The 16,025-nt window shown below is 36.6% G+C and overlaps 1 long non-coding RNA gene across 4 annotated transcripts; it reads left to right on the top strand.

Moving 5' to 3' along the window:
- The first annotated feature begins 5,609 nt into the window (after positions 1-5,609).
- Positions 5,610-15,819, top strand: LOC144227630 (uncharacterized). Of its 4 annotated transcripts, none has more exons than XR_013333979.1 (7): positions 5,610-5,772; positions 6,208-6,374; positions 6,461-6,508; positions 8,756-8,937; positions 11,273-11,463; positions 13,496-13,689; positions 15,651-15,819. It is a non-coding gene; the product is annotated as an uncharacterized LOC144227630 (long non-coding RNA). The 4 variants fall into 4 exon arrangements; XR_013333980.1 differs by having other exon boundaries at positions 6,461-6,718; positions 8,802-8,937; XR_013333977.1 differs by having other exon boundaries at positions 6,461-6,718.
- The last annotated feature ends 206 nt before the right edge of the window (positions 15,820-16,025 follow it).

Genomic DNA, 16,025 nt, shown 5'->3' with positions numbered 1-16,025 from the left:
AGAGAGCATGAGCAGGGGAGGGTCAGAGAGAGAGGGAGACACAGACTCTGAAACAGGCTCCAGGCTCCAGCTGGCTGTCAGCACAGAGCCCGATGCGGGACTCAAACCCACAAACCGTGAGATCATGACCTGAGCCAAAGTCGGACGCTTAACCGACTGAACCACCCAGGTGCCCCTTGTGATTTTTTAAAAAGAAACAACAAACACCCAGGCACCCCTCAAAAAAGAAATTTTAAAGGAAATCTTAAAAATGCATTGAATTATGGGCACCTGGGTGGCTCAGTTAGTTGAGAATTGGACTTTGGCTCAGGTCATGATCTTGCTGTTTGTGAGTTCGAGCCCCATGTCAGACTCTGTGCTGGTGGCTCAGAGCCTGGAGCCTGCTTCAGATTCTGTGTCTCCCTCTCTCTTTGCCTTTCCCCAACTTGTGCTCTGCCTCTCTCGAATTAATTCACTGAATTAAATGAAAATAAAACATATGAAGTTTTGGTGGTCACAGCTAAAGCAGTGCTGAGAGGAAAATTTATAGCACTAAACATATACAGTAGAAAAGAACACATCTGACTTTTGATGTCAGTTCAGATCATGATCTCACAGTCATGAGACTGAGCCCTGCCTCAGGCTTCATGCTAAGCATGGAGCCTGCTTGGGATTACTCTTCTGCCTCTCCCTCTGCCTGTCTGCTCATGTACATGTGCTCTTTCTCTCTCAAAATGAACAATGTTTAAAAAAGTATATGTTAGAAAAGAACAAAAATCCCAATACAGCAATCTAAGCATCCACCTCAAGAACACAGAAAAGGAAGAGCAAAATAAACCTGATGAAAACCAAAAAAATAAATAATGAAGGTAAGAGCAGAAATAAGTTCAAATGAAAACAGGAAAGCAATAGAGAAAATCACTAAAACTTTAAGCTAGTGCTTTTTAAAGTCCAATCAGATTGGCAAATCCGTAGCAATACTGACAAAGAAAAAATAAAGATGACACAATTACCATATCAGAAATGTTATGGGATATTATTATAGATACTGTAGACTTCAAAAGGATAACAGGGCATACTCCAAATAACTTTATTTACATAATGTGACAGTTTACACAAAATGGACCATTTCCTCAAAGAACACAAATAACCACAATTCACCTGCTATAAAATAGAAAAAATAAATATCTCTATAACTACTAGGAAAATTTATTTGTAATTTAAAAACTCCTAGAAAAGAAATTTCAAGGCCCAGACAGTTATACTGGAAAACTCCACAAACAGGGGCCCTTGGGTGGCTCAGTCAGTTCAGAGTCTGCTTTCAGCTCATGTCATGATCTCGTGGTTCACACGAGTTTGAGCCCCACATCGGGCTCTCTACTCTGCATGCAGAGCCCACTTCAGATCCTCTGTACCCCCCTCTCTCTCTGCCCCTCCCCTGCTTGTGTGTATACTCTCTTTCTCTCAAAAATAAATTTAAGAAAACTTTAAAAAATCTCCACAAACATTTAAAGAAGAATTATCAGGAATTCCACAATCTCTTTTTAAAATATAGAAAAAAAAAAAGGGGAACACTTCCCTATTATTTTTATGGTATTGGCGTTACTCATACCAAACTAGACAAAGGAAATACACTAGACAATAGAGGTGGGGGGAAATAAAGACCAATACTTCTCAAAAATATAGGCAAAAAATCCTTAAAATATTAGCAAGTAGAATTGAGAAAATATAAATAAATATTACATTTCATGGCCAAGTATCCTGGGGTAGCAGTCTAGTTCAATATTTGAAAATCAATCAACACAATCCACCATATCAATAGGCTAAAGAAGGGGTGCCTGGGAGCTCAGTACATTAAGCATCCTACTTTGGCTCAAGTCATGACCTCACTGTTTGCAAGTTCGGGCCCCACATTGGGCTCTGTGCTTACAGCTCAGAGCCTAGAGCCTGCTTCGGATTTTGTGTCTCCCTCTCTCCCTGCCTCCCACCCTGTCTCAATCTCTCAAAAATAAATGTACATTAAAAAAATAGGCTACAGAAGAAAACTTGCACCACCATATCATCCAATCCAGAAAAAAACCTCACTGTGATTTCTATGCCTATTGAGTGAGTGTCAGTCCAAGCTGGGGAACAAAATTATTTAGTATGCTACATCAATTATCCAAGGCAAATAAAAAAAATGTTTGTTTTAGATAATGTTCAAAGCAATAGGAAAATGATGACTTATTAATTCAAAGTCCCCTTAGAGTCTTAGTAATATTCTCTTTGTTAATGAGTTATTTTGGATCATTCATACATATATATATAAGTTGAGAGAGAGACACGGAGAGCAAGTGAGTGAGAAAAAGAGAAAGAGAACACCAGCAACCATTTTAATTTTAAAATGATAACATTTTTAAAATCTTGGTGAAATGTTGGTGAAGGGTACATGGAAATTCCCTCGTACTACAGTTGCAGTTTTTAAGTAAAACTGTTTACAAAGCCTTAAAAAGTGATATTTTGAAACTAAAACTTTATAAAACTCTCAAATTAAGATTTATTCAGGGATAAAGGTGAAAGTAGGTATCACTAGTGGTACATAGGTAAATAGCATAATGCTTAGGATGTTAATGTGTTTACACTTAAAGATATCTTCATGAGGATTAAAATTTCAAGCATTTTACTGGTAGGGGCAGTCTTCCTTATAGATTACAAAACAACAAGAACAACAAGAAAAGCCCAATTACTAACAGTAGAATTTCATGCTCAAGAGTAATACATGATACACCGAACAAGCTGGGGAACAGAGGTAGCATTGTGTTGGCATTTCAACATTGCTGTCCATCCCAGAATAGAGAATACACGAATCCCTTTGACATAACATGGAGTCTTTTTATCTTCTATAGTGACTTTCTCATGTGTGTACAAGTCAATGCCATTTTTGCAGGGAGAAATTGGATTTCCCAATAAATAAGAGTGGGGTTGTAAAATGCATAACGTATAACTGACATTGAATTAAAGAAACCAGGTATCTGTAACATACGTTTTGAAGAGGGGAAAGCTCATTTCCTAAATCAACTCGGGAAATCTATATCTACTTATTTATTTTTTTTAAGTTTATTTATTTACTTTGAGAGTGGGAGAGAAAGAGAGCACAAGTGGGGGAGGGGGGGACAGAAAGAGAGGAAGGAAAGCAGAGAATCTCAAGCAGGCTCCATGCTGTCAGCACAGAGCCCAATGTGGGGCTTGAACTCACAGACTGTGAGATCATGACCTCAGCTGAAACAAAGAGTCAGATACTTAACTCACTAAGCCACCCAGGCGCCCCCACTCAGGAAAATTTTAAAAAAGGAAAATAATGATTCATTCTATTGGACTTGTCCATCTTAAAGTTCCAATATAAGCCAAATAAGGAAAACTGAAATTTAATGGTTGGGGTTTTTATAAATGTTGATTTCTAAGGAACATTTGTACACTGGTAAACAAATGACCTCTGATTAGGTCTCACCAATCTGGACACAGACCACCAATTTTAGTTTTGGATTCTGGAGAGTAATAAGAAAAGAAGGAAATATTTCCAATTTATTTTAATTGGCTTACTTTTTATCACAGCTACCTACTGTACTCAGAAAATTAAGACCACTAAACTCTGAGATGTTCAAAAGATATAAGAATTAAGTGAATTATCAGAATTAAATAAACACTGTCCACAGGAGAGCTACTCTATTATGTGAAGTTCAGACCCTGAATGGAACAGGTAGAAGCGCAAGCTGAAATTTGCAGGTAAGAATCATTTTAATAATATTTCTGTCTCTTATACACCAATTGAGTGCGGGGATTTTCATTCACTTTCTAACAATTTTCTCATTTTTCTAAAATTTATCTCACTAACAATTACATGTGTCTCTCTTTGTCTTTATCAGAAGTCATTTCCCTGTTAAACTGATTAAATTATTTCCATTCCAGACTTTAATATGTAGCTTTGTACCAATTTAAAAACAAAAAAACAAAATAGCCTAACCTAAAATAAGCTGGACCACCACTCTAACCTTGATTTATGTTTAGAGCTTTAAACAAAAAGTTTGCATCTGTTACCCAGAAAGTCTGTAATTAGTTGAACCACACAAAGAATTAACATGATGTCATGTCTAGACAACATGTAAATTAATATGAAAGCAATTGATTTACCAACTCTATACTAATACAAATTAATCTGAATTAAGTTTAATCCCAGTTATTAACTGATTAAGTGGGGCTGTTGGTAGCTACAGAGTGGTGATTTCCATCTGTGAATTTTGGGGACACAACTTAATCACTGATTCTGTACGGAGAAATACAGCATCGACCACGACGGTTCCCAGCACAGAAGAGCTAGGGAAGCAAAACTGAAATATACAATTTAAAAACATGTAGGAAGCTTTTCTTAAGTGTCATAATTAACTTTTGGCAAAGGGGCTGTTTCAGGCATGTTGACTCTGGCTGTGACTGGCACACCATCCCTCTTATAAAGTGCATTCATCTGTTCTGAAGGAGAATTTGCTCTTGCTTTGAGCAAACATGAAATCAAAATTGCCAATATGTTCTTTCTTTTTTAGCAGAATTATTACAATTTACTGTGGGCAGGAAACACATCATTATTAAGTACTGATCCCTGTGAAAGATGTTTGGACTTTGGGATAATAATACTCCCAAGTCTTCAGAGAAAATCAACAGGTGTGTACTCTCAACCTAGACGAGGCTGTTATTCAACCATCTCATGTGTATTGAGATACCAGAAAAAATGTTTTATTTGTCCTACTTACTGAAAACATATTTATTTTTCTGTAAACATTATGGGTCCTCCTCAAGTTTTTTTTAAGTATTATTTTTTGCTTTGCTTTGTTATTTTTTAAGAGATATTTGTCCAAGTAAAATCAGCTGGCACTCATATTAGAAAGCTAACAACTCAACATGAATATCATCATAATATAACAAAGGTTGGCTTAGCTTCCATTAGCCAGTTCCCATAACTGCATTCATAGTATTTTTCAGGTAATTAGAAACCAAGAACAATCCTATCAGATTATGAAAAAAAATATTTTACTCTTTTTGATTTGGTGGTCATGTTCACTTAGTTTGTCAGAAAACTCTACAGCTTATGTTGGAACAAAATTCAGGAGTGTTTTCGGACTATAATACACAGAAGTTTGATAATTAAAAAGCAACTATGTAATATCAAAACGAGGGTCATTGTATTTATATAGACTCTTTTATAGACATCCTACTCATTGTCATAATAACTGAGGCTGTCATGACCATGGTCTGCGCCTCGCATGAAGCCCTAAACAATTCTGACAGGCTGCAGCTCATTAAGGGACAGTCATTTTGTTGAAATGTCTATCAGCTCGCAGGGATGCACCAAGATGAATAGGCCCAAAACAATAGGCCCATTTGTTAGAGCAGTAGCTTCCCTAATACATGATGAGACAATCAAGCCAAGCTGCCTTCGGCACAAAGACATAATTAATCAAATGGACAAATGGTTCAAAAATTGCTCTAGTATATTCTGTAGTGGACAGAGGTTTCCATGGAAACATTGGCGTTTGCATCACAGTTAATGACCATTCTGTACAATGAAGCCTCCCCCTTCACACACACGTCTTTACCCGCTCTCCACCACGCCTGCTCTCCCCACCGTTCCAACCATTAAAAAACACAATCTGGAGAAAAACAAACAAAACAGGGGTAACGAAGAAGTATAAAGGAGAAGCTTGAGTATCTGATTTCGCTCTCAGAAAATCTAATAGTTCTATTTCAGCACTTAGGAAAGTAACTGTGAGTGTTTTATTGCGATCTCGATACTTAAAAATAATACAAATGCAGAAAACCAGCCTTTAATCATGACATTTAATACGATTAAATAATTACACTGGCTTCCCTGTAGGGTTTACAGATACAACATAGGTTGCTGGGATTACTTAAAATGTATTTAAAAAGTTAAATTGTAACATGCCTAAAATGTTGAATAAGAATTTAGTAAAGCCTGTGATAAAGGGAGATGCAAAGTTGATCTTCAGTCTCCAGAGAATGACATGTAAATATGGTATGAGTATGACTGCTTTTTACTTTGTGTTCTGAAACACCATTAAGTAGTATTTAGTCAGGATAAGAACAACCATTTCTTTGTACCTAATAAAACATACTCTTTAACGATTTATTTGTCTCTGAAGGTTTTAATCATTGCCCCCCCTTCTTCCTCCCCCAAAACAGCTTATCAACGTTTTCTTTCCGATCACGAAAATGACAATCTTTTAGAAGTATCCTAATAAATGCAATATTCTCCATCTTGATAGTTTCAGAAGCACAAAAATGCCCATTAGGGAATCTTGTATAGTACTTGAAACCAGAATTTGATTCTTTGGAAAATACATAACAGGGTAAGTTCACTGAAATTTTTTTCTCTAATTGTATTTTTCTCTTTCTCTTTTTAAAAAAAAACAAACTTTTTTATATCTCTGTACAGGCTGCTGAGTGCATCTGTAGCGTCCCTTGAAGATATCTTCCCTTCCTGGTATTTACATTTTTATTTCTCAAAGCCGGTGACAATGGAATCCTTTGCTGGTGGGAAGCATGAAGAGAGAATTTTGAGGTTTTGGAGTGAGGGTGGGTTGGGGAACAAGCACAGCAAGAGAGTTGGTGATATTTTCAAGAGTTAAGAGGAGAGAGAGGTCTCCTAGTCCTGAAACAATGAAGAGCACAGACCACCCTCCTGGGAGTAATGGTTAGTTACATTTCAATTTAACTGGGCTAAGGGATGCCCAGAGAGCTGGTAAAACATTCCATCTGAGTGTATCTGTTACAGTGTTTCTAGAAGAGATTAGCATTTGAATTGGTGGACTGAGTGAAGCCGATCTCCCTCTTTAATGTAGGTGGGTGTCATTCAATCTCCTAAGGGCCTGTCTAGAACAGAAAGGCAGAGAAGGGACGGATTTGCTCTTTTGACGTGAGCTGGAACATCCATTTTCCCCTGTTCTCAGACATGGGCATTCCGGGTTCTCAGACCTTTGGTTCTCAGGCCTTTGGGTGTGGAATGAATTATATACCACTGGCTTTCTTACTTCTCCAGCTTGCAGATAGCAGGCCATGGGACTTCTCAATCTCCTTAACTGTGTGAGCCAATTCCTATAACAAATCTCAATCTCTCTCTGTCAATAAATGGACAGCTATAAATATAGTATGATATCTATATAGAAATATATCGATATATCTGCTCTCATGTATATCATATTAGTTCTGCTAATATCATATCTGCTAAAATATCATATTCGTTCTGTTTCTCTGGAGAACCCTGATATACACTGGACAACACAGAGAGAAAATTGCCAAACTCAGAGAAGACTGGCTTTATGGTACACTTAGGGAGTTTGGAGCTCAAGGCTCTCAGTCTAGGTAGACTGTTGGAAGTCTACTTTCAAAGAGCTAAGTAAGGTTGAACCCTGAGCATGCCTGCAGTTACCAAGAATGATGGAATCCAATGGACCTTTATATGACTTTCCTGTATCAAATTAATACTCCATATCCTTATGCCATCCTAGAATCAACAGAAGTCAAATCATTATTTAACTTATATACAAAAATTTGATATTTCCTGCACATCTAAATATGTAAATTTTATCCTTGTGCCGAGGTTTGGCTAGAGAGAAGAATCAGTAAGAACACCCTATTTATTCCTTACTAAGGTAGAATAAAGAACATGAACACAGACAAGTGTTCGGTTAAACTACCTGGTAAGGGTTTAAGCATGGACTATGTTTTTGGTAAACATTTTACTGAATTCTAAGATATGCATAGAAAAAGTACACAACACATACATAGTATCCAGCTTTAGAATATCTTAGAAGCTTCCCAGTTCACTCTGCCAATTATTAGTCTACCAAGGGTAACCATTATCTAGACTTCTACTACCAGAATTTAATTTTGCCTGTTTCAAGTTCTGGATTCTATATTTTGTGGTATGTACTCTAGGTATAAATTCAGGATGGAATGACTACATAAATACAAAATCAATAAATCTGTAACAGAGATAAATGAAAAGAATAGGAAAGTAAATAAATTAGAATAGTTATTTGACATCATATGGCCCGTTTCTGTCTATTGAGCAATTTAATGTAAATATCTGCCCAGTTTGCTTACATGGTACACCGCCCTGGTTCACTTCATTCCACAGGACAAGACTACCTCTATATAGACTCAACATTGAGTGATCCTAGCTATGTATACAAGGTTACGCAGCCTCTTTAAGACTCAATTTATTCAATTATAAGAGGAACAGTAACACCATGATGCTATTAGAAAAATAACAAAATACCTTATCATGAAACACATTGAAACCTTTAGGCTCCACACAGTGAAGGTGTGGATAAACAGATATTTATTATACTTTTGGTTGGAAGAAAAAAATATAATATATATATACTTATATAATATATATTATATATATATATAAAGTATGCCACTAGCATGTAAGAAAGGGGAAAAATAAGCATATATTGACATTTCCTTATATTTGCATAAATCATCACTGAAAAGATAAACATGAAGTTTAGAATGAAGACAGAATAGAGTTCATAGAAATAGAGCTGGGAGGTACTTTGACTCTTTAAAAACTTTTTTTTGACATAATTTAGGCTTAGAGAAAAGTTGAAAAAATAATAAATGGGTTGCTATTTCTCCAAGCTTCTCCCCTCAAAAGAAATAGTTGAAATACAGATTTTATTCAAGTAATGCCAGTTTTTCAAATGTTCATTTTCTGTTTTAGAATCCAACCAAGAATTCTCTTACATTCACTTGTTATGATTCATCAGTTTTCCCCAATCTGACAGTTCCTGATGCCCTGGGCCCAGTCGATTGTATGAGACTTGTGAAGAGTACTGGTCATGTATTTTCAAGAATGCGCCTCAATTTGGATTTGCATTATCTTTGCTCACAGTAATCTTAAAGGTATGCATTTTGAGGATGTTAATCTTGATCACTAAAATAAGATGGTGTCTGAAGATTTCTTCACTATAAAGTCACTGCTTCCCCTTTGTAAATACCACGTGTTTTGAGAGATAATCTGAGATGAGACTGCGTAAAAATCTGTTTCTTATATTTTGCCAAACAATCTTAGCATTCATCAATGGATCTTGACTACAGCAATGATTGCTATATTGTTCTAGTGGTGGTTTTTAATTCCCTCAGTCATTCTGTATTTATTCTTTTTTAAAAATTTTTTGTTAGGAAGAGTTGCTTCTTCTCAGCCTCTTGTTTATTTAATCATTTATTTATATCAGTATAAACTCACTGTATATTTTATATGACTTAATTTTACTTCCTTTCTGGCTCCATCATTTAAACTTCCTTTTCAAAATAAAACAAAACCTTTTTTTAGTGGTTTTCTTAGTGTTTACAATATACATGTTAGAATTATGTAAATACCTCTTCAAATCACAATGTATTGCTTTATGCATAGCGCAAATTCATTATAACCTAGTATCCCAAATCTCCTCTTCTTTGTCTTGTGACATTGCTATTATTTATTTCACTTATCCATATACACATCAAAAATATTACTATCTTTGCCCCAAACCAACTGTTGTCCTTTAGATCAGTGAAGAATGAGACAAATAGAAAGAATTTATTTTACCTTCATTTATTCCTTCTCTGATGCTCTCCTTTCTTTTATGTAAATTCAACTGTCTGATCTACATCTCTTTCCTTATGCTTAAAAATCTTCTAACATTTTTTGCAGAGCAAGTCTGCTGTCTGGGAATTCTCCCAGTTTTGTTTATCTGAGAAAGTATTTCTTTCTTCTTTGGAAGGATAATCTCAATGGATATAGAATTCATGGATGCCACCTTTTTCTTTCAACGTTTTAAAGATCTCATTCCACTCATGTTACGTATTTTTTAAAATGAGAAATCCGTTGTCATTTTTATCTTGTTCTTTTGCGTGGAAAGTGTTCCCTAATCCTTGGATTCCATTAATATTTTCTCTTTATCTTCTTTTTTTTTTCCTGCAGTTTAACTCTATGATGTATATTTTGAGTATTCCATTCTCTAAACTTCTGATTCTGTGGTTTGGTATCTGTCATTCATTTGGAAAGTTCTCAGCCATTATTATTTTGGCAAATATTTCTTCTGCTCCCTTCTGTCTTCTGACATTCTCAGTATGTGCATATTGCAACTTTTGATATTGTTCCACAGTTCTTGATGTTCTCCATTCCATTCCATTCCATTCTATTCCATTCCATTCCATTCCATCCTTTATTCCTCCTTTTTGGCTCTGTGCCTTTGCAACGTGTGAAGTTTCTATTTATTTATGTTCAAGTTCAGTGATTCTTTCCTCAGCCATGTCAAGTCGACTGATGCACCTACCAAAGACAGTCTTCATTGCTAATATTGTTTTTAATTACTAGCATTTCCTTTTTATCCTTTCTTATAGGTCCCATCTCTCTCTGCTGATATTCCATCTGGTCTTGCACATTGTCTACTTTTTCCTCGAGAGCTTGGACCATATTATTCATTGTTAATTAAAGTTTCCTGAGATAATTCCAATATCTTTTTTATATTTGAACCTGGTTCTCATACTTGGTCTCTTCAGATGGTGTTTTGTTCTTGCCTATTAGCATGCCTTATGAATTTTGTTGAGACCAGACATAGTGTACAAAGCAATACTAACTGAGGTAAACATGTCATTAGTATGAGGACTTACATTAACATGCCTAGGAGTTTGGGTCCAGTTAATGTTTATTTTAGCTATAAGCACCACAGGCTTTGGATTACTCTGGGGATCTTATTTTTCTCCCCTCTTGGCTTTCAGTTTTCCACGGTACTGTTTTTAGAGAGAGTCTATGTCTTGGAGCCCTTTTTCTATAATCCACCTTTATTACTTCTGGAAGTTTGTTAATATTGTGATAGATTATGGAGGAAAAGGGGTATGCTCTAATCTTCTGATTGTCTTTTCATGGGCCTGTCTTGGGGATTTGGACTATGAAGTATTTCAGCTTCTCCTCCAGGGGTAGAGTTTTCTTCACTCCTATCCACTAGTCTTTTCTCCAGCTCTAGTGTTACTAGTATATTTCTTTGAAGCCCTCTTTCTTGTTGACTGTGGCTCCTCGCTGGCCATGACATTGAGGTAGGATGGGTCTAGAGTGGAGTGTATTTTCTTTCCCCAAACTGGAATACATTTCCAGATTTGCCTTCTAGTGATGTCCTCCATCCTAGAGGTTGGGTCTTTTAGAGAGGAAGGGTCTGGGAGAGTTTCACAATACTTACTATCCTCTTTCATTGTCAAGGCCACTTAAGGAGCTTTCTCAGATCTCCCAGTGAAAATCTGGGGGAGTTCTTGGAGGAAGAGCCCGGGAAGGTGTTGGGAGTCTCCTCTAACTGCAGCCTCTAGGAGCTTCTCACCTCCTGCAGACTCTACACAGTCTGGCGATTCTTAATCCACTACATACGTGATCCTTGACCGCAGTTCCTACTCCAGGTAAGCCAACCTCAGGAGCTTTAGTTCTTTGGATGCACCTAATGATCCAGTTTGGGGAAATGCAGTAATGATTTCCAATCTTTTTACCTGTTTGGCTGAAACCTGAAGACTTCAGATTCACGGATATGTATTTATTTGGGGGTAAATCTAATTCTATTAACTATTTATTTTGTTCAAATTAGTTCAGCCTTGGTCACTGAGAGCTTTTTTTAAAAACTGGCTCCAGTGTTCTTTTTTTAAAAAATATTTTTATTTATTTCTAGGAGAGAGAGAGAGAGAGAGACAGCGTGAGCAGGGGAGGGTCAGAGAGAGAGGGAGACACAGACTCTGAAACAGGCTCCAGGCTCTGAGCTGGCAGTCAGCACAGAGCCCGACACGGGGCTCGAACCCACGAACCACGAGATCATGACCTAAGCGAAAGTTGGACGCTTAATCGACTAAGCCACCCAGGCGCCTCCAGTGTTCTTTTGACATACTCCCTTTCTTCCTCTCTCAGTGAGATCTCAGACTGTATCTAAATTGTATTTACTTGTTCAAGTCTAGTATTCATATAAAGCAGTTTGATAATATGTCCCATAGGTATAGGTGAAACAAGTTTACCAACTAAAATGCTCTATCCCTTTAGTTATTTTGACCTTAACCCTTGGATTATGCAGTCAAAACACTGTTTTCCAGATACTTAGGTTGATTTTTTTTCTTCCCACTCGCTTCACTGTGTTTATCTCATTCATCTGTAGGCTCCTTCATCATATTCTGCATTCCATCCTGGGTGATTTCTGTACACCTGTCTTCCAGTATATGGATTCCTTCCTTAACTGTACCTGGATTACTGTTAAGCCTATTAAACACATTCCTTGTTAATGTGTTATGCATTTTTGTTGTGTTCATTGGACTCTGCACTATAATTTCTAAATTTAACCACCTATCTTACATGTTGTCTATTTTTTCCTTTAGAGCCTTTAACATCATTATTGTAGTTATTTTAAATTCCCTTTCAGGTTAATTCCAACATGTCTGTTATATTTGAGTTTGGTTTTAATGATTGCTCTGTTTCTTAGGAATGTGCCATTTTTTTCTTAGTTTTTTGTATGCTTTCTAGATTATTCTTGAAAGATGTACATCTTGTGCAGGACAGATGAGAGTATAGGAAATAGTTTTCACACTTGGAAATGGTCATGCTTTTCTTCCTGCTAGGACTCTGATGGGGGGAACAATTTATTTAACTTACTAAACCGGATTTTTCAGATTTGTCGTTGCTATGGTTACTGTCAGTGTACCACAGGTTTCAAATTCTTCTAATAATACTGTGTGTTTAGGGGTTTTCAGAGGACTTTTTACTTCCGTGCTTTTAGTGTTCCCTTTATACTGGGTCCCAGCGAGGTTCTGTCTTTTGCAAATTTTATGCTACTTGTGCTTCTTTTCCCGGGTGTGTGCTTGGGGATGGGTGCTACATCTGCAGTTGTTCCCTATTGTTCTGATTAAGTCTTCGTCTTAGTCGCTATGTCTCTCTTCTCAGTCCCATAGCTTGCTTTGCAGTTCTGAGTCCAGTAGATCTTTATGCCCCTCCTCCAGGGCTTCACGTTTCTCTTTTCTTATTTTCTTCCCCTGGCTGCAATGAGTTTTCACCAGTGTACCATGAGCACCGGTGCTAACCATCCCCACTCCATGTTTAGGTGTTTTCATTTTGTAGGGAAGAGAGAGGAGAAATATCTCAGTTGAAATTTGTGAGTATCTCCCACCCCCAGAGGAGCTACTGTTTCCCTCCTTCATTTCTGGGTCACAAGGAAGCTTTTTCTCAGAAATGAACCAAAATTTTCTGAGTCCTCAGCTGGCACACCTTCCAGTATTTGCCGTTTCCAGGGCCTTCACCCACTTGCCGGCGCACCTTCGATCTCCACCAATTTTCCAATAACCCCAGCTGATTTGCCAAGGAGAGACAGAGGACCCCTTCTTGCTGTCCATCTGCATCCTTTCTTGGTAAGCCACTACTCTTATCTTGTGTTTCCCTGAATGCTCCTGTCTTTTTTCTTAGAGTTTCTGGACCAGTTGACTGCCTTGAAACATCATCATTCCAATGGGCTCAGGAAAAGTTGTGAACTTGAACACCACTGTGAATTTTGAACCATGCAAATGTATTGTCCATTCACAAATTTCAAAAAGAAAAGTGCAAAACCAAGTAATAACTACTCAAAACTCTTGCATGTGAGAAGCAATTTGTTCAAAAAGGTATAGTAACAGAGCTTGATAAATCATGAATATAGGTAAATGAGCTTAACTGTATAGGAAAAGCTAATATTAAAATTCTCCAGGCTTGAGCTTAAACTCCAAACACCTCACTTTTGCTAAAAATAAGAACAACAAATAATCAGTAGAGCACATATTCAGATTAAAAGGGATGCAATGACACAATTGTTTCCATGTGCTAATGGAATTTTATGATCCCCTTTGCTTTCAAATTTGAATTAAGCTGCACTTCTGTACTGAAACTTTATTTTTATTTATGACATAGTTATGCACTAATAGCCTTCCTACCTTGGGTGGTAATCTTATTTGCTTGGCCATATAAATTGTTCTGTTTATTTTTTGATTTTTATTACTTTGAAGATTCTTTCATTGAACTTTGTAACTATTTTATTTATAACAAATTTGCTTTCCATCTAGGGATTTATTCTTCCCTATTCACACTCACAGACACTTGTGGATGCTTTTATTAAAATGAGTTCATATGTATGTATATATAATATTCATATATATGTATAATATATTGCATATTTTCCTACTTATGATACATTTTAGCCACTCTGAAATTATCCTATATATATTTTAAGATATTTATACAAATCCTTTAATAAAATCTATCATGTGCTCAACCTCATTGTATATGCTGGAAATTTGATAGATTTCTCTTATTTGACGAATGAAAAATGTAAATAAACAAAGCTAGGTATAAAGAAAGTGCTTTGTTCCACATTTACTCATTGGATTGGTTGGGAGCTAAAACTAGAATGCCAACTTTTGATGAATAACTTTTCTGCAGTTTTCCTCTTGGCAAGGAACCAAGTGACATGTATTCTGAAAAGCACCCTTCTCTCAGCTCTACTAATTACCTTTTGTCTTAGGCTAAGGTATTTAATTCACAGCACTGTGACATCCAGGGCACTATTTAATTCCTGAAAGAAAAATAAATAAGCACAATAGAATAAGCAGGCCCTGCCCACCAAGGGCTTATAATCAAGTGGGCCAAGTTTACCATAGCAACATCCCATGAATCAGACCTGTTTGCGACTCCTTATGATACTCTGGGACCCAATTCTTTCCAATGGGCTAAAGCTTCTGTATCGTTAGGCAGAGTGAGGGTTTGCAAAACTTGTGCTATTGTCATTAAGAAGAAAGTGAGCCTGTCTATTTGCAGATTCCATGGACTGTTCTGTGGTCTCTCTGACTATGGCTCTTGGATTTCAAGCACAGACAAGTCTCAGAACTTACCAGCAGATGAGGAAATAACCATCTAGAACCTTTCAAGATGTGGTTCCTTTGTATCCAAGTCAGAAACGGAGAGTTAAACATGGCTGAAAGATAGTCTAAATAGAAAACTGAAGAAGTATAAGCATTGCTTTGTTGAATACTTAAGTTTTTTTGAGGCATAAGAGAAAGCCAAAAAAAAAAACAAAAGGAATATTCACAGAGGTATAGAAAGAATACCAAACCAGCTCAGGTATGTCAAGAGGAAAGAGTTTCATTAGAAAACAATATTCAGTATAACAAACAGAGCAGAATGATTTGGATAGATGAGAATAAGTGATATAAAAGGACCTTCATATTTTAGTAGTATGGTATAGATTCCAAATTTTAAAGGAGAGGTTAGAGTTCTCTTTTAATTTAATGAAAAAGGGCAAGGTTCAGTTTTCTTAGAGTGGAGTAGGTAGGGTTGAAAAGAAAGTATTCCCTGCCCCCACCTACCATTAGTGAAAGAAGTGGTAGAAAGTTTGTGAGCTTTGGATCCAGGCTGCCAGAGTTAAACCTCAGTTCTGCTACCTACAAGCTGTGTATCCTTAAGTGTTTATTTAACCTCTCTTTCCGTCCCCTTGCTCATCTGTTAAATGGTAATAATATTAGTATCTATCTCATAGTACTGTTTGGAAGATTATATAATAAAATATACTATTAATAAGTGTTTCCTTTAATAGGCTACTTCCAGAAACCTTCAGAGTCATAGGTGCCATGGAATTCAGAATGTGAAGTAAGAAGGATCATATACTGGATGCCACATAACACCAATCAAGGGTCCTGGAGAAGCCTACATGAATAATTCTGCAGCAAAATACATGAATTTTAGCACTAAATAGAATAAAGACTATAAATAGCTTCTTGTGAGTCCATTTCAGGTGATGACAAATAAGATTTGGTCAGGAAAGGATTTTACCACCAATTAAAGTTCCCCAAAATGCTTAGTTTTCAGATTTTTTTGGGTATAAGATTTGTCTATGAAGGATAACCATTGTCATCATCCTCATTATCACCACTATACAAAACTAGATGCGAAGGAATGATATCAGATTGTC

Source organism: Crocuta crocuta, unplaced genomic scaffold, assembly GCF_008692635.1.
Source record: "Crocuta crocuta isolate KB4526 unplaced genomic scaffold, BGI_CrCroc_1.0 scaffold41, whole genome shotgun sequence".
NCBI lineage: Eukaryota > Metazoa > Chordata > Mammalia > Carnivora > Hyaenidae > Crocuta > Crocuta crocuta.
This window is presented reverse-complemented; position numbering and strand designations above follow the sequence as displayed.